The sequence below is a fragment of the Myotis lucifugus genome, unplaced genomic scaffold (genome assembly GCF_000147115.1).
Source record: "Myotis lucifugus unplaced genomic scaffold, Myoluc2.0 scaffold_242, whole genome shotgun sequence".
NCBI classification, from domain to species: Eukaryota; Metazoa; Chordata; class Mammalia; order Chiroptera; family Vespertilionidae; genus Myotis; species Myotis lucifugus.
Window position 1 is genome coordinate 699,439 of NW_005871290.1, and position 19,425 is coordinate 718,863.

Below are 19,425 nucleotides of genomic sequence, written 5' to 3' on the forward strand. Positions count from 1 at the left end.
AATAAGTGCCCTTATTAAAAACAATCAAACAAACAGATAACAAGCAAATAATTGAGTGCTCCCTTCCTGCTTCTATCATGTGAAGAAACAGTTGATACTGAATCTGCAGGTGCCTGGGTCTTGCACTTTCCAGCCTCCAGAATTGTGAGAAATAAATGTTGTTTATAAGCCACCCAGTCTATTGTGTTCTGTCATAGAAGTCTGAATGGACTAAGGTACTGGGTCACCAAGTGAAATTGAAGCTCAAGAATCTGGCTCTAAGATGCTACCTACCTTAGCTGGTGTTTGTCATGTAATAGGAGGTCTGTTTTTCTGATCCAGCAGTCTTGTATTTCTGTCAGAATATACATGAAACTGTGTAGACTAACTTGTTAATTTACAAGTAGGGCAAAGTCTCAGACTCCTCTCACTTGTATATTATATAAAATATTTCCGATTATACTTTTTGACAACTCATATTACAAAAAGTAGTCTACAAAACAGACTGAAATACTTCTCAAAATAAAATCAATAACATCACCGAATAATCTATTTAGTATTTAAATACTTTTATTTTCAAGATATTGGCTGTTAATTAATTGTACTATGCAAAAAACAGGCAAGTCTCTAAGCCTGTTTTAAAATCAACAAGCTGTAATTAACTTGAAAAGGCATAAATTATGACATGTATACAATAATCATATGTATATGAGTGACTTCTAGCACAAATTTTGAGGTCCACAGTCTATCAATTATGACCAACTGGCTACACATTTGGGGGATATCTAATTTTGCTAGATTGGCTCATAAGATTCAGGAAAGTGCTATACAGTAAGTCCTCACTTAATGTGATCAATAGGTTCTGTGACTTTAAGTGAAACATGGTATAATGAAAGAAACCAATTTTACTTAGGCTAATTGATATAAACAAGAATTAAGTTTCTATGCTAACTCATCAACATTATAATGAAACAACGTTTAACAAAAAATGGTGTTATTTGAGGATATGTTGTACTTATGATTTCAGTTTTATTTTAGCAAAAGAATACCAATCACAGTCAGCCAAGTAAAGAAACTCAGTGGGAGAGGTCTGGGAGGGAACCAGATGCAAAGCTACCATTATCCCCAGGGACACATTATTCACTTGCACTTTTTTTTTCCAACAATAGTTATCATTTATTGAATAGATATTATGTACCAGCCATCTTTACATATTCTATTTCATATGGAATCTTCTTTACCATATCTCAGTAAGCCAGGTGTCATGATTTTTATTTTTTAATGAAAAAATCCAAGGTCACTCTAAGCAATTAAATAATATCCAAAATCATATTTCTAGAAGTGTTACACTCTGATATGTGGCAATATGCATTGTATTGCCAACTTGGGAAGCTCATACAAATTTTAGTGACAAGTTTTTATTGGGATTTCATTAAGTAGGCATGATTGATTGAATCATTGGCTTAGTGATGGAACTCAATTTACAGCTATTTACTCTCCCAAGAGATCAAATGGACCCTTTAATTACATGATTTCTCTTTTTGGCATGACCCTTATCCTGAGTCCTCTTGTTAGCATAAACCAGTGATGGCAAACCTATGACACGCGTGTCAGAGATGACATGCAAACTCATTTTTTTGGTTGATTTTTCTTTGTTAACTGGCATTTAAATATATAAAAAAATATCAAAAATATAAGTCTTGTTTTACTATGGTTGCAAATATCAAAAAATTTCTATATGTGACATGGCACATAAGTTAGGGTTTTTCAAAATGCTGACACGCCGAGCTCAAAAGGTTCGCCATCACTGGCATAAACTATGTAGGGGAGTCTGAAGGATGCATCATGAACAACAAAGATACACCTATCATTAGGGAAATTCCAAGAATTTAGAGGCTACCTCCCACAAACTAGGGACAAAGGCCAGCCAATTTTTTCTTTAATTACAGTGTATATTATTAATAACTAGAGGCCTGGTGCACAAAATTCGTGCATGGGAGGGGGTCCCTCAGCCCGGCCTGCACTCTCTCTAATCCGGGACCCCTTGTGAGATGTCTGACTGCTGGTTTAGGGGATGAGGCCTAAACAGGAAGTCAAATATCCCTCTCATAATCTGGGACCACTGGCTCCTAACCACTCACCTGCCTGCCTGCCTGATCACCCCTAACCACTCTGCATGCCTTCCTGATGCCCCTAACTACTCCCCTGCCTGCCTAATCACCCCTAACCACCTCTGCATGCCTGCCTGATTGCTCCTAACCTCTCTGCCTGCCTGCCTGATTGCTCCTAACCTCTCTGCCTGCCTGCCTGATTGCCCCTAACCTCTCTGCCTGACTGCCTGATGCCCCTAACTGCACTTTCCTGCCAGCCCGATCATCCCTAACTGTTCTCTCCTGCTGGCCTGATCTCCCTAACTGCTCTCCCTGCCTGCCTAATCTCCCTAACTGCTCTTTCTTGTCAGCCTGATCACCCCTAACCATTTCTGCCTAAGCCCCACTACCGTGGCTTTGTCCAGAAGGTTGTCCAAAAGACATCCAGTCTAATTAGCATATTACCCTCTTATTAGTATAGATAAATAAGCATGTGGAATACATAAATTTTAATAGTATATTTAATAAGTGTTTCATTAAGAAATGCCAAGATCTTATTTAACAGGTAGAGCAAGACCTATAGAACTCTATTTTTTGAGGTTGTTATTATCTTATACAAAGAAGAAGGTGTATCAGAAGAATATCAAAATACTAATGGCTAATTTTAAACAAAAGTATTATTTTGTTTTTATTCAGCCAAGAGAATATTATCACTTGAAACATCCAGAAACATATCATTATCATTGGTTACAATAATAGATTATAAAATTTCTAAGGTATTTTTCTACTTTAAGACCACATTACTTTATAATTGTGTGACCCAATACTTCTGTGTGGTTCATACATTCTGAAGTTATGTAAAACATTGATTTCAAAACATGGTCTTATTTCCCTTCTCTTTAGCTCAATAAATGGCACCAATATTCCTTCAATTCCACCCCAGACATCTCTCTTTACCTCTCTCCTAAAGGTAGAATCCATCACTAAGCCCAATGATTGATGCTCCAAAAAATAACCTGAATTCAAACATATGTGTTCATCTTCGCCTTCACTAACTTTATGTAAAATATATTATCTCTTGCCTAAACTACTGAATTACTTCTATCTGTATTTCAAATGTGATTGAGACCTTAAGGTCACAATGTGAAAAAATACATATTTAAAACACCAATGCCAACCTTTGAAAAATACATTCTATAAAGTCTAATTTATTTTAGTACATGCATATATACCACTGAATGTCCAGTCCTCATAAATATAATCAAAATAGTGTTCTCTAATATACCCTAATAAAAACTTTCATTTTTTCTTTCTTCTTTTCATCCTTTCTCCCTCCCTTCCTTCCTTCCTTCCTTCCTTTCTTTTTTTTGTCCTTGTTCTGGGTACAGGGTAAGAAAGAAATTTTGGGAGGGAAGCCAAAATGATTGCGTAAATTCTTACCAAAGTCCAAGAGTTAAATCTCTCTTTTTAGATTAATTTTAATTTTCGCATATTTTACATTTACTGTGAGTGTTCTGTTCTTTATAATGTCCCATTTGGATTAGTAAATTCCACTGATAATGACTCTAGTCAACTGCAACTTCATAAATTTTATTAGAGAAAAAGTCCTTCAGGTGTGTTTTAAGGGGCATATGTTATAAAACTTCACCATGAACTATCAAAAGTGACCATGAAATTTGTCATAGTAGTATTTAATCTATCCAGAAGTCATACACTTTTGTCAAGTTAAAATGATAATAATGTGTCTCCTTTTTGTCTCTTCAGTAAATGACACTATTGTGAAAATGATTGTCCAGTGATGTCAAAATCACTGAGGCAGTGAAATGAATTTTATTATTCATATCTAATAAAGTCATTGAACTGTACTAAAATTAAATCTACATTTTATTTCTTGAAATAGAGCATAAGCAGAAACTGAGCTACAGTATTACCGATTTTGAAAAAAAAGTTACTTTTCTACTATTTCAAAAAGTTTTGAAGGTCAAATAAACTCTAGATATTTTTTTAAAGTAGTCAATCAAATGCATAATTGCTGGAAAGTCTTTTAAGCACTATGCAATGATGGAGCAGGTATGGCTTGCAGTGCTTACTTCCTTTTTTTAAAAAATTAATGAAACTACCCAGGATAAAGATTTCATTCCAAACACTCTCATATAGTGTGTTAATTTTGACTAATAAGATAAAGACAGAAGTGTTATATGTCAGCTACTTGAAATTTCCTCAACAGACAGCATGAGAGCTTTTCTGTTTTTATGTGCTCGTTTCATACCCCTTGTGCCTTTACATAGATGAGATAGGTACCCCAAAGGGAAAAACCAATAGAGTCTTAGGTATATAAATAATTGAGTAGAAGGAGCTTGAGTATCTGGAGACTTCATGAAGTGGAGTCGCCACACCAACCCTGTCATGCACACCTTTCAACTTTACATGAAATATAAATATACTCTTACCATCTTTTATTTATGATATTCTGACTTTGGTGTTTCTAGTAAAATCTAATCTCAATGGATATAGTGACATTTCTATGAGATTAAAGATATTCATGTCAGTGTAATATGCTATAATTTGTTTGTGGCAGGTATTTGACAAAGTAAGAAGTAGAAAATAAACATTTAGAAACTTTAGAGCAATTAACATTTCCATGATATTTTTACTGTATTTTTACAGAAGTATTCATTTGTGATAGAAAAATTTAATAACAGAGATCCTTATGACAAATAATTTGAGATTGTGTAGGTAACATATATTGTGTGTATATGTGTGTGTTTGTGTGTATAATTATTATTTTTATTCATGAATAAATGTATGATGGGGTACAGGCTTTATCTGGAAAGCCTGAAATTGTTAAGCAGCTATAAATACATTTTGTGTCTGCTCTCAGTTTCTCTTTTCTTGAAAGATAATAAGGAATCCACTTTAGTTACTCTTGCACCAAATTATATTTCTTGCACCAAATATAATCCAAACCCTAGACATAAGAAAAGTCCCAAGCATCTATGTGAGTTTTCAGACTCTAATAGAAATGGTGAGAGTACCTCACTGTTGAAACATTGGACCTACGATCACCCAAGTTCCTGATGTGAGTGTATAATGATACCAGTTATTGAGAAATGGCTACCACTAAACAAGTTAACTTTGGTCAAGAAATAGGTCAATATAAATGACAGTTCTTGAGTAACCCAAATTGGTGGAGTTAAAGTAAAGCATTGTTCTAGAAGTGCCCTAGGTATTGCTAAAAGGCAGAAAGGTAAGCATAGGAAAAGGGAAGGATGGAAGGAGGGGGGAGATAAAAAAGAGGCAATGACATTTGTTATATTTCCTACTTGAGGCCCAGTGCACAGATTTGTGCACTGGTGGGGTCTCTCAGCCTGGCCTGCACCCTCTTGCAATCTGAGACCCCACAGGGGATGTCAGACTGCCGGTTTTGGCCCGATTCCCACAGGCCAGGCCGAAGGACCCCACCGGTGCAAGAATCCGTGCACCAGGCCTCTAGTATGAATATAAGATCTTTGGTTAATCTCTTCCCACCCCCCCCTTCCTTCTGAGATCCATCAGTCTGTTCCATGTTTCCATGCCTGTGCATTAAGCATCTGCCCCCTGGTGGTCAGTGCGCATCATATGTACTGGTCGAATGGTCACTTTGGCTTTTATATATATAGATAGCTTCTGTAAGTGTGTGGTGGTAGTGGGATATCACACAAGAAGAAGTTTCAATGGGGCAAATGGTTAATTTGTTAAATTATTGCATCATACTTTAGCAAAAATGAAAGTAATATTTGAATGTAATAATTACTATTCTCCTACAAAAAATATTTCCCCCAAATAGCCTTTAAAAACAAAAAGGAAATAATAAGTATGTGATGTATGCTTCACAAGCAACAGAATTTCTTATTCCTTATCTTCATGATTTTTCAGGCAATATGAAATTCATTTAAATTTTGTTGCTTTATTTATTGTTCAATTTTGTTTCTTATTTGCTATTGAAGATTGCTTTTATAAAGTCTATCAAATATTCAACTTAATGAGTACTCCACCCTCTATTTCTATTGTTGACTATGAACAATACAGAAAAAAAAAAGCAAAACAGCTTTATTATCACCTACTGCCTCTTAAAGATAAACCATGGTTCTATTATTAGGGGATATTGGATGTCTTTTTCAATCAGATATAGAGAAAATGTAATTGTTGACACTAAATAACATTTAACATGAAAGGGCTGTAAATATAATTACAATTCTCAAAATAAATCAGTGATGTTTCTTGAATAAACAAAAAGAAAGGGAAATAGAACAAAATTATAAAATAATTATAATAACAATAATAAACAGAATCAAAAATAACAAAGATATGTCTTAAGAAATCAGAAATGAAAAAATGTAGAGGAGAAAAAGGTTTTACTTGACCCTCTTAGGTTCCCAGACTGGATCTGTAAATTAAATGGACAAAGGACATATTAATAGGAGAAAATCATACAAATTTATTTAATACTAGAGGCCTGTTGTATGAAAAGATTCGTGCAATAGGCCTTCCCTTCCCCTGGCTGCCGGCACCGGTTTTCCTCCAGCACCCAGGACCCAGGCCTTAGCTCCGGCCGGAGCTGCCTTCAGTCTTTGCTGCTATGGCCAGAGCCACCTTCAAGCCTTCACTGCTCCTGCCAGAGCCACCTTCAGTCTTTGCTCCACCACTGCGCACCTACATATGCAAATTAACCGCCATCTTTGTTGGCGGTTAATTTGCATATCTTGCTGATTAGCCAATGGGAGGCGTAACGAAGGTACGGTCAATAACCATTTGTCTATTATTAGATAGGGTAATTTTTACATGTCATGGAAGTTTTCTTACAGGGTTTCCACCCTTATAGATGAGTAAGGAAGTTTACTATCTTGTAGCCCCAGGAACATAATGATATTTTCAAGGGAAACTTAAAGAGAGAAGAATGCACCCAAAGTAATAGGTACTACAGAACAAATCTGATGCTAAGTTTTTGGTTTGACTTCATAATAGAGCAGTTGTTTCTGACCATGGCATATGGACCCTCTCTGAAGGCCAGAGGCAAGGTAGGGGTGGAGGGTGTGTATGGGGGAGATATTAACCAGGATATATGCATATATGCACAGTCCCTAGACACAGACAATGTGGCAAAGTCTTGGGAGCTGTGGGTGCAGGAAAAAGGGGGTCAATAGGGAAAAAACAACAACAACCAAAAAAAAAAAAAGGCAAGCAATTGTGCAGCTAAATAACAAGGAAGGGAGTGGTATTATGTTGAAGTTCAGCAGATACCAGAAAGGTTGTCTTTAAAAGTTATAGTTTGTTTCCTTTCCAGGAGACAGTCTGACAGATGTTCTAAGGAGGTGTCTTATCAGTATTATTCCCAAGCCGGTAAAATATACTTATAGCAAAACTTATAAAGAGTTCAAAAAGGGTTTATCTGAAAGGGGGGCGGGGGGGACTTTCTACTAACTAGAGTCTCCTTGGTGTGAATTATTCCTGAGTTGTGAAAAACAGCAGGGAGGAGGAGGATGCAAGAATGCAACCTTGAGAGTAGTTTGAACAGAGGCTGTTTGGATCACAGGAGCCAACAATCTTGAGGCTTAATTTCCAGGTGTTTCTCATAAATTATGGAAAGCCACAACAAAGAAAAAGAGAGGCCCTTTTCTGTCCTTACAATAATTTTTATACACTTATAACTATTGCTAATTTTTGATGATTTACTCTTTTGGGTTGGGAAGTTTTGCCTTTTTCAACTGTCAAATATTAGCTTTTCCCTTTCTCTACTACAAACAAAGTTACTTCCATAATGTAGAAAATCATTTGTTGATCCAGTTATTTGCTTAATTTATGCTATGAAAATAAAACCTTTTATTTTGTCTGATTCAGACTTAATGTTAATATTAATATGGGTTTTGTTTAACAGAAAAAATATTTAAAAATCTATTTCTACAAATTAACTCTTTTAAAATAATTGTCAATTAGTAAACAATCTTTTAGAGTTGACACCTTTTGAGTTTTTCTGTGAACAATTACCATGTATAGCTGTAATCACAGTTCTAGTGGTCTGTTTATTTATTTTTCTTTTATTAAATTTATCAAGGATTTTCTAAGGACTAGACATTGGGCTAAGTGATTCAAATAACTTTTATAATTAATCTTCTTAATATCCTTATAGTGAGAAAACTCAGGAACAAAGATGTTAGGCAATTTGCCATAGTCACATACCTGGAAAAAGGCAGAGCCTATACACAAGCCTATGTTATCTGAATCCAAATTATAACCTCTTAGGCACTAAAATATTTCTTTTTTTAAATATATTTTATTGATTTTTTACAGAGAGGAAGGGAGAGGGATAGAGAGTTAGAAACATTGATCAGCTGCCTCCTGCACACTCCCTATTGGGGATGTGCCTGCAACCAAGGTACATGCCCTTGACCGGAATCGAACCTGGGACCTTTCAGTCTGCAGGCCAACACTCTATCCACTGAGCCAAACCGGTTAGGGCCACTAAAATACTTCTTGAATGTATAAGGACATTTCTTGTATATTATCAAATTTGCTATAAATGTAAGGAAAAAATATATACCTAAACTAGTAAGTTTGAAGTTCATTCAGTAATTCCTAGAACTTAGATTCTTATTTTAGTAAATTCTTTCTTTTGAATTTATAGTTCTAAAGAGAGAAAAGTTGATTGAAAAATACTTACAATGTTTCTTTTTCAGAGGACTTACAGAAGAGAGAAAGGCACCCTAAAATTGTTCAAATCAGAGTGACTTAGCACTGTTAACAGAAGAATTCAAAGGCATCAGTTGGTCAGCAGTTCCTAAGGATTCATCATAAAATATTTTAGGATTTTTTTCTGAGCCTCTAAAGAGATGACCAAACAGAAATACCTTCCACATACCAAGATTTAGCAGTATTAGGTTTACCAGGACCAGTGGGAGGTGGTTAGAGAAAAAAAAAATAATAATTGCTTTCTACATCTTACTCTAAGCCTAATTCAGATCCCTCCTCCAGACCTTTCTATCCTGTTAAGTAAGTTCTCTAGTAAATCATTCTTATCTTCCCAAGCAATGTTGCCTCAACTTCTTTAACATCTGCCACTTAAATCTATAACAGCACTTACTCAGGGTATAGAAGTCATTTTCTTATAAGTATCTTCCTTTCCACTGTCCTGGATGTAAAATTAGGCCTCCAATATTGACTTGGATTCCTAGCATTGCAAGATGTATTCAGTGAATATTTGATAGGTGAATATGTTGAACAGAAACATATCACATTTAACTTATTATTATCCTATAAATTATAGAGAATAATTTATTCACTTTAATATGAACCTGTAATTTCTATATGCTTACAGAATTCCAAGCCAATTGAAGAACTGAGTTTTTTTCTGAAAATTCCTGAATTATTATGCTTGGTGTTTTTTAAAAAATTAATAGCATAATATATGAAAAGCAGCATTTGTCAAAAAATTTTTTCAATCACTAAAATAATGTTTTTTTGTGACCATAGATCTGCCTAATTCAGGTTATGAATGTATGTCTAGAAATGTGTGATATGTTTCTTAAAGATATCCTATATAATAAAAAGCTAATATGCAAATTGTCCCCTTGACTGGGAGTTCAACTGGGAGTTTGACCAGGGAACAGGGCCGGCCAATGGCTGGTGGCCCTTGCCCCCAGCCAGCCCCGTTCCTGATCGCCCTCCCGACCCCACCCATGCACAAATTTGTGCAGTGGGCCTCTAGTGTACTAATATAAGCAGTGGGCCTCTAGTGTACTAATATAAGCTAAACAACTTGATAAGCAACGAACACATGGAAAATTAGAGACCAATCATCAAAACCTAAGTAAGTATTTAGTTGACTGAGTAATCTACTTTTCTGTTTCTACTCTTTTGGATAACTAGTCAGTGTTGTTGACTTTGTAGGATGTAGAAAAATTAATGTAGCATGTTTACATCTATAATATAAAAGAGTAATATGCTAATTAGATCAGACATCCTTCTGGATGACCTTCTGGACAAAGCCAGGACAGCGAGGGAAGCCTGGGTCCCAGGTGCCGGAGGTAAGCCAGTGCCAGTAGCCAGGGGAAAGAAGGCCTACTCTTGCACAAATTTCATGCATCAGGCCTGTAGTTTATAAGAAGAAGATAATGAGGAAAAGAATTAATTCCATTAATATTGATTAAATTAATATAATTAAAAACCATTAAGATCTATATTTTTGGCATATTTTTCATTATGAATGGCCTACCCATTGAGTAAACATTTAGCTGACAAGGAGGGTTTCTCAAAGTTTTTGTGTTGGTTAATGGTTCAAAATTTATATATCTCCTTTTATAGGATAGAAGCAGTTTCATTGAAGTTATTTGAAATAACATCTTGCAGAGGCTGGAGGTAGTACAAACACTCTGATTAAAAAAACAACAAAAAAAAAGAAAGAATGGAAAATTAATATGTAGCACATGTAAATGGAAAAGTAAATTTGCATAAAGACTCCTTTTCAAGCTTTATAATTTACATGATTTATTATTTTATTTGGTCATTTCCTTACTTGTGTTAACATAAGACAAGTCTGAGTCTGGAAACACGTTAGCTTTCCCTTTACTACAGTCTTTGATATAACCCTGCTAGTTCAATTCAGTAGTCAAGCTTTTAGTCTCCATGGTTACTTTTGCAAATGTAATTTGGTGAGAAGATCAGAGTAAAAATCAATCAGAGCAGTGCTTGGACATGCAATTTAGTTCTTCTCCTTAATGTATACACTTCATTACTTGCTTCCTAGAATCTTTAGAAGTTATATTAGTTTTTTAATTGACTTGAAACTAGTTTTAATATAATTCCTCTTTTCAAAGGTATAAAATAAAAAATAAGTTTCCTATAAACTTCTTCCATACCTGTTACTATCTAAATATATCATTTGTACCAGCTAATTATTGCACATCATTTACATCTGATAATAGAAATGAGGTGGGAGGGGGCTTGAAAAAGCATGGGCATTCAACTATGTATTTTTTTAATTTAAATTTTTTATTGTTTAAAGTCTTACATAAGTCTCCTTTTTCCCCCCTTGACCTTTCCCCACCCACCCCAACCCTCCAGCACATGCCCTCCCCGTCCCCCCTGTGTCCATTGGTTATGCTCATATGCATGCATACAAAAATAGTACCAGAGTCACAGAAACATCGAAGAGACTGTCCAACCTATGAGGGAAAGTGTGGGGTGAAGGGGTAAGAGATCACTCAAATATGTATTATTTTTAAAAGGACTTCAACATTTTGTTTGTGAGGGAATGAGGAAAGGGGGAGAGGGGATGTGACAATTATGAATTTCCAAACAATTGTATCTCAACTTTTTGACTTACTACTAACCAGAAAAATAGTTATTTAAAAGCATATTCAAATATCTTAACTAACAATGATGATCTGTCCTAAGATGGGGGGAAATGTGGTAGAATACAAATACACTTATATTAGATAAAGACATCTACACTAATAAAAGAGAAACATGCAAATTAGTGTCACTCCACTACCCTTCCCATTGGCTAATCAGGGCGATATGCAAATTAACTGCCAGCCAAGATGGTGGCCGGCAGCCAGGCAGCTTGAAGTGAACAGGAGGCTTGCTTGCTTCAGTGACAAAGGACTCCAAGGTTCCCCGCCTGCCGCTGCCAGCCTCTGAGCTTGCAGTTTGAAACATTGTTACAAATATAGAAGCTAAACAAAACCCCAGAAACCTGCTTTCAGCCAGCCGGGATCTCAGAGCTGGAGTTGAAACAGTGTTTAGATTATAGAACCCAAACAAACCAGATACCTGCTTTCAGCAGCCGAGGCCTCAGAGCTGGAACCAAGCCTCAGAGCTAAAGCTGGCCCAGAATAAAAAAAAAAAGAAAAAAAGGAGCAGTTGGGAGCTTCAGTCACCCGCCAGCCTGAAAACGGCCCTCAGCCCCTCACCCAGACTGGCCAGGCACCCCAGTGGGGACCCCCACCCTGAAGGGTGTGTGACCAGCTGCAAACAACCATCATCCCCTCATCCAGGCTTGCCAGGCACCCCAGTGGGGATCCCCACCCTGATCCAGGACACCCTTCAGGGCAAACCAGCCGGCCCCCACCCGTGCACCAGGCCTCTATCCTATATAGTAAAAGGGTAATATGCCTCCCAGCACCGGGATCAGTGGAGCCACGAGGCCTCCCAGCACCGGGATCAGTGTGACAGGGGGCAGCGCCCAAACCCCCTGATCGCCCTGCGGCTCTGTGTGTGACAGGGGCTGGGGCCACAACCTCCCTATCCGCCCTGCTCTGTTCATGACAGGGGAAGATGCCCCAACCCCCTGATCAGCCCTGCTCTGTGCCTAATAGGGGGGAGCTTCCCAACCCCCTGATAGCCCTGCAGCTCTGTGTGTGACAGGGTGCGGCGCCCCAACCCCCCCCCCCACCCCCACGGGACCCTGCTCTGTGTGTGACGGGATAGAGCCATAAACTCGCCATTGGCCCTGCCCTGAGTGTGACAGTGGCGGCACCCCAACCCCCTGATCGGCCCTGCTCTGTGGGTGATAGAGGGCGGCGCCCCAACGGCCCCCCATGGGCCCTGCTCTGTGTGTGACAGGGGGGAGCTCCTCAACCCCCTGATCGACCCTGCTCTGTGCGTGACAGGGTACGGAGCCCCCAACCCCCCTGATGGGCCCTGCTCTGTGAGTGACAGGGGTAGCGCCCCAACCCCCTGATTGGCCCTGCCTTGAGTGTGACAGGGGGTGGTGCCCCAACCCCCCAATGGGCCCTACCCTGAGCGTGACTGAGGGTGGCATCGCAACCTCCCAATCCGCCCTGCTCTGTGCGTGACAGGGGACGGCGCCCCAACTCCCCAATCGGCCCTGCTCTGAGCCCGACCAGGGGCTGCACCTAGGGATTGGGCCTGCCCTCTGCCACCTGGGAGCAGGCTTAAGCCAGCAGGTCGTTATCTCCCAAGGGGTCCCAGACTGCGAGAGGGCACAGGCCGGGCTGAGGGACCCCCCTCCCCTCCGAGTGCACAAATTTTTGTGCACCGGACCTCTAGTCAACATATAATTAGTATAACATTATCTATATACAATAAGAGTTATCTCCAGAAATAATTATTTTACCTATATATGGCAAACTTTTGATTACAGAACATCTGCTCTTTTCATTATTCTGCAGTAACCCTTTTAAGCCCCAAAGAACCTTACCTCATCCTTAGCTCAGAATGCCATAAAAACCTCATTTTAACTTTCTGCCCCTGAATCTTTCATGTATGTGGGGTCTCTGATCATGTCATGTATATAGGATTCCCAGGCATATGCATGTAAATTAAATTTGGTCATTTTCTCTTGCTAATCTTCCTCATGTAGATTTAATTATTAGACCAGTCAAAAGAACCTAGGAAGGTAGAGAAAAATGTATCTCTCTCCCACAGTAGCAAAGTCCTAGTCCAGGGACTAGATTGTGAAAAGCAAGTATGTTTATCAGGTGTCAACAACTTTTTTATAAAGGATTAGAAAGTAAATAAAAATATTCATGTATCTGTTTAAATAGCACTTGATTTATAGACACTGGAATTTGAGTTCTATGTAAATTATGTGTCATAAAATATTACTATTCTTTACATTATTATTTAAAGATGTAAAACCATTCCTAGCTCATAGGCCTTAAGGAAACAAACAGCGGGCTGCATTTGGCCCACAGCGTATTTTGCAGGCTCCTAACCTAGATCATTGCCTCACCTTGACTCCAATAGAGAAGAAAAGAGGGAAAGAACAAATTTCCTAAAGTGAAATAGAAAAACAACTAAAGGAGAAACACACTAATTTCTACTGTCTAAGGATGTAACAAAGTGAAATGCTCACTCTCCCTGACTCCATTTGGTTTGGGCCTCATTGTTCCCATGGCCTTCAGGCTAATAGCTCCTGCTTTAGACATGTTACTCCTTAGAGGAGTTTTGCTTGGGGCTTGAGTTTTTACAGAAACAACCACTCCCACTTTTTCCTTCCCTTGACATAAAAGAAGCCTGAATTGTATTTTTCAAAGATGGATTTGAGAAGCTACTAGAGCTCTTATCTTCTTGATTGGGATCTTCTTGATCAATAAAACTTCTTTATTTCAAACTCTGATGTTTTGAGTTTTAGACTTTGAAAGCATCAAGCACATGGGCTTTGGACGGGTAACAAAGACAAATACAAATAAAGTAAAAGACTTAATTCTTTCTGTGGAAAATCACACAAAAGATTTTCTTCCCCTTCTTTTTTCTCAGAAAATTTACTTTAGAAAACTTGTAATCCTTACTACTTTATCCTACCTTTTAAATGTTTACAAATTCTTTCAAAAACTAGATAGGACTTTTGTTAGCTTTAATCACAGGAGAATGCCTGTCTCAAGGGCCTGGGAGCCATCTCTTTGAAGTGTAATAAACAAGGAAGGTTACACCCCTACTTCCCATGTCCTATAGGAGGGTGGAAGTCTAATTCTGGTGGAGCCCTTGCTCCAGGTTGCAAAATTACTTGCTGCCTTAAGTTTTTGTATGTGTGTTTTTCCTGGATAAAGCTTGTGAACTAATATAAATGATCATCCCAACTACCAGATAAAGATAGTATGAATTATGTTGGACAAATGGTGCTATCCAGTGCATTTACTTGTGGACTAGTTATTTATCTTGAAATTTATGCATTTATCTGCTTGGATATATAAAATGATTATATTTCTTTCTGTCTTTGCAATATCTTAATAATAAAAGTTTTCCTTACTGCCTTTGTGAAGAAGATTTTTTAAAATTTATTTTTCCAACACTGCCACCCATTTACCATATTACTGCTAGATTCACTGTCATATAGAGTAGTAATGGATGGAGTAAAAGACCATGAGTGTTCAAGGAAAATAATTTCTTCATGTACTAATGAAGCAGAGAGAAGCATATATATTTTTTGAACATTATCCTCAGGGATTCAAGTATCACATTCATACAATAAAGTTAGATGTCCCTCACATGTTTCCCATACCATCCTAGAAATTATTTTTCAACATTATTTGAGTGTGATGTAATCATGTGTTTATTATTTTGTCTTCTTTCACGTCTGTGAGCTACTTGTAGGGAATGTGAACTGAGCACAGTGCCAGGCACGTGCAGGATTGTCATTTCCATTACCCTGCCATGGAAATGAAAAGCAAATAAAATAAAATTCATAATTTCACCTTTACAGTGTTTTACATATATTCTGAATATATAATATTGTGTGTGTAGTAGTTTGTGTTAATTTTCATTTATTTTCAAGTATAAGAAATTTAAATGTCAATAAATTTTCAATTCCCAAAAGCCAAAAATTAATATAAAAATGATCAATTGAAAGTATCATATCAATGTATGTGATATATAAATTCACATAATAGAGTTTATATATATGAAGTACCTAATTGTGACTATCATATTATAGAAACTTAGAGCAAAAATAACTTATAACATTTATATTATTACAAAAGATTAATTTTACATACAAGACAACAATAATCCACATGATTATATGTTAGGCCTTTTGAAATTAATTAGTAGGGTAATTATCAAGTAGAATATTTATAAGGAAACTTTGTAGGTAACAAATTAATAAAACTTGCCTATAGGGGAGGAAAAGTAATTTTCCCTCTACCCTTCTGGGTTCTTGGCTGAAATTCCCCAATAATAAATGACAGATTAGCAGGAGAAAAATAAACAAAAGTTTAATAACATATATACTTCCTGTGTACATGGGAGATACCCAGGAAACCTGAGTACCTTTCTGAAATGGACCAAGCCACCCCCTTATATACTATCTCCAGCTAAAGACAAAAAATGTTGGGGGTAGGGGAGTCAGTTATGGGGGGTTATCAGGGAGAATAAGGTAAACATGGTTGTGGTTTTAAGAAGATTTAGGTCATTACCTTTTCTATTGTTAATGGTTTCTAGAGATTTAGTCACCCTTCTCTTCTGCTCTTCCTCTTATTAAAAGCAAGGCACCCTTACAAATGGAGGTTTCCCTTATAAATGTAAATGACCCTTACAACTTCTACTAGGTTTTCAGCTTTTCCTATTTTTTCTGTTTCTTCAAAAATAACCAGCTCAAGATAATTTTTGTGGACAAAAAAGGGGCCACATACTAAACCTGACAAACTCAGGGGAGGCTTGCATGGGGAGGCTTACAACTCAGAGACCCAAAGTAACCACATAGGATGATCTGAAATGAAAACTTTCTAACTAAAAGTAGTCATGGTGGGTAGCCATGTCATTAGGCCCATATCTTCCTTGACAAAATTAAGTCTTTACCTTAACTGAGACTGTCTGTTGTCTTTTTGCATTTAAGAAAACATACTTTTGGAATATCAGAGTATCCCCCTTTTTCCAGGCCCCCTCAGGGAAAAATCTCCCACCAGAGCACAAGACCATGGAGACCTTCATTGTTATCAAACACCATCTCTAAGTGCTGTAATGTTCATTGTAAACTATGCTGCACCCACCAATGTTAAAGAGTTTTCTGTCTCTCCAATTTACTCTTTACCCAGTTTCAGAGATTTCCCCCTGCTGTGCTTTCTCCTGCCTCCCTATTCTGCCTCCAGTGAATTTAATGTAACTCTCCTTATGCATCCTCCATTGATTGTAATTTATAAAATAAACTGCAAAACTGTCATTCTCCAGAGCATTTTCTCAATCCATTGAGATTTTGCTTCCCAGCAATTGTTGTCAGTTTGGTTCAAATAAACTCATAAAAATTCTGTACAGGTTTGGGCATTTCTTACCTAGACATCCTTATGCCAAAGTACATTTTGAGGTGGTAAATTCTGCTCCTCTTGATGCCGAAGGGGTCAATTTTAACTCTTATTTCTCTTATTATTTGTACTGCAACTTTAATCTCTTTAAAACTACTGTAAACTCTATGTACAGTTTTCATGAGTGACATGGATATGTTTAAAAGAAGAATTACCCAAAGCTTTAAAGTCTTAAAAACTTTATTGATTTGAGAGAGAAAAAGGAAAGGAGGGAGGGGGAGAGAGAGAGAGAGAGAGAGAGAGAGAGAGAGAGAGAGAGAGAGAGATTTGTTGTTCCACTTTCTTATGCACTCATTGGTTAATTCTTGTATGTGATCTGACTGGGATCAAACCTGAAACCATGGCATATACGGATGATGCTCCAACAACTGAGCTACACAGCCAGGGCCCCAAAATCTTAAAAAGTTTAATAGAAACACTTTAACCTAGAAATATAAAACTATAGACATGTCACTATTACATTTTCACTCATATTTTAATGCTAATTTTTTAGAATTATTTATGTCACAAGTGTTAGCTGATTGGTTACACATCTTTATTTTCTAAATAGATTTTCTAGTTTCTTTAAACCATATATGATGTAATTAATAATTTGAACTCCTTATACTCTTTCGGGTAACCAGTGTGGACATAACTAGGGTATATGCAAGTTCAGTGATTAAAAGTAACATCGTAGGGTGATCTGATCATAAATTTCTAACTGGGCAGGTCATGGTATGTAGTCAAGCCGCAGGCCAAAACTTCTTTAGTAAAATGTTTTGAAGCAAGTCCTGTCCATTGTTCTTGTGCATGTAGGTTAAAACTCCTTTGAAATGCCAAAGTAATTCCAGACCCCTTGGAGGTGTAACAATACTCAAGGGAGCATATAATCTTAACAATCCTGTGTCTTACTTTCTTCCACCTTCATGTAATCTTCCTTATGTCCTCTTCTTAATTCCAAATGTATAAAGGAAAGTGCAAAGCTATCATTCTCTGGGGTATTTTTAGATCTTGCTTCCTGGTAATGTTGTCAGTTTGGCTCAAATAAATTCATAAAAATTCTCTACAGATTTAGAAGTTTGTTACATCTTCACCAGTATTTCTTAGGAAAATGCACAAGTATTTCTACTCTCATTTAATCAATTGTTCTAGTATCCAGGCTAAATATATCATCTTTTAAAATTTTATTCAAACTGTAAGATTATGTTTTGTTGGCCTTTAAGACACAAGATAAAAAGAAAAATCAACACTACCATGTTTGGAGCTTTGGAAATGATTGTAGTACCTAGTAAATAATTTTGAGCTGTGTTATTACTATTATCATTAAAACTGAAAATAATTGTAGAATATTCTAAGATTTTATAGTACTACTTCCTATATAATAAATAGGTAATATGCAAATTGACCATCACGCCCTCGCCGGAGATGGCCACCCCCATGTGGTCACAAGATGGCCACCACAAGATGGCCAGCAGGGGAGGGCAGTTGTGGGCGAACAGGCAGCAGGGAAGGGCAGTTGAGTGTGACCAGGCCAGCAGGGGAGAAGTTAGGTGTTTATCAGGCTGGCAGGGGAATGGTTAGGGGGTGATCAGCTGGCAAGCAGAAGCGGTTAGGGGCAATCAGGCAGGCAGGCAGGCGAGTGGTTGGGAACCAGCAGTCCTGGATTGTGAGTGGAATGTCCGACTGCCAGTTTGTCCCACAGGGATTGGGCCTAAACCAGCAGTCGGACATCCCCCGAGGGGTCCCAGATTGGAGAAGGTGCAGGCTAGGCTGAGGGACACCACCTCCCTCACAAGTGCACATCTTTCGTGCACTGGGCCTCTAGTATAAAAATAAGTATTAGTCCAGGGATATCATAAGTTCCTAACTGAACAGTATTGTGGAAAAACTAGTCTTATTGATGCTATTTTCTATGCTTCCTATATTTACTGGTAGAGATGCCTTATTAATTAAACAGCCAAATAGTGATTCTTCTGTCTTTAGCAGAAATTTCATCTCAAACGGGGATCTTTAGGGTAACTGAATACTAGATTGGAGACATAGTAAAGTAGATGCTAAGTCCTAGAACTCATTTAACTTGTGACCATGGTGGACAATGTTCTTTTCAGTAAATGGCATAATGATATCTCTTCTCCCTATCCTATATAATAAAGAGGTAATATGAAAATTGACCCACATGCCCTCACAAGATGGCTGCTTACAACCAGGCTGCCAGGGGGGTTAGTGAGGGACAACCAAACGACTGAACAGCAGGCTGCATGGGGTGACCAGGCTGGTGAGGGGGGTCAGTTAGGGGCAACCAGGCCATCAGAGGGGGGCAGTTGGGGGTGACCAGGCCAGCAGGGGTACAGCAAGAGGCAACCAGGCAGGTGGGGGGGTAGTTGGGGTGACCAGGCTCATGGGGGGGACAGTGAGGGGTGACCAGGCCAGCAGAGGTGGGAAGTAAGGGGTGACCAGGTTGGCAGGGGGGGAAGTTAGGAGCAACCAGACTGGCAGGGGAGGAGGCAGTTGGTGGTACCTGGCCAGCAGCAGGGGGCAGTTAGGGGCAACCAGGCTGGCACACAGAGGTAGTAAGAGGCGAT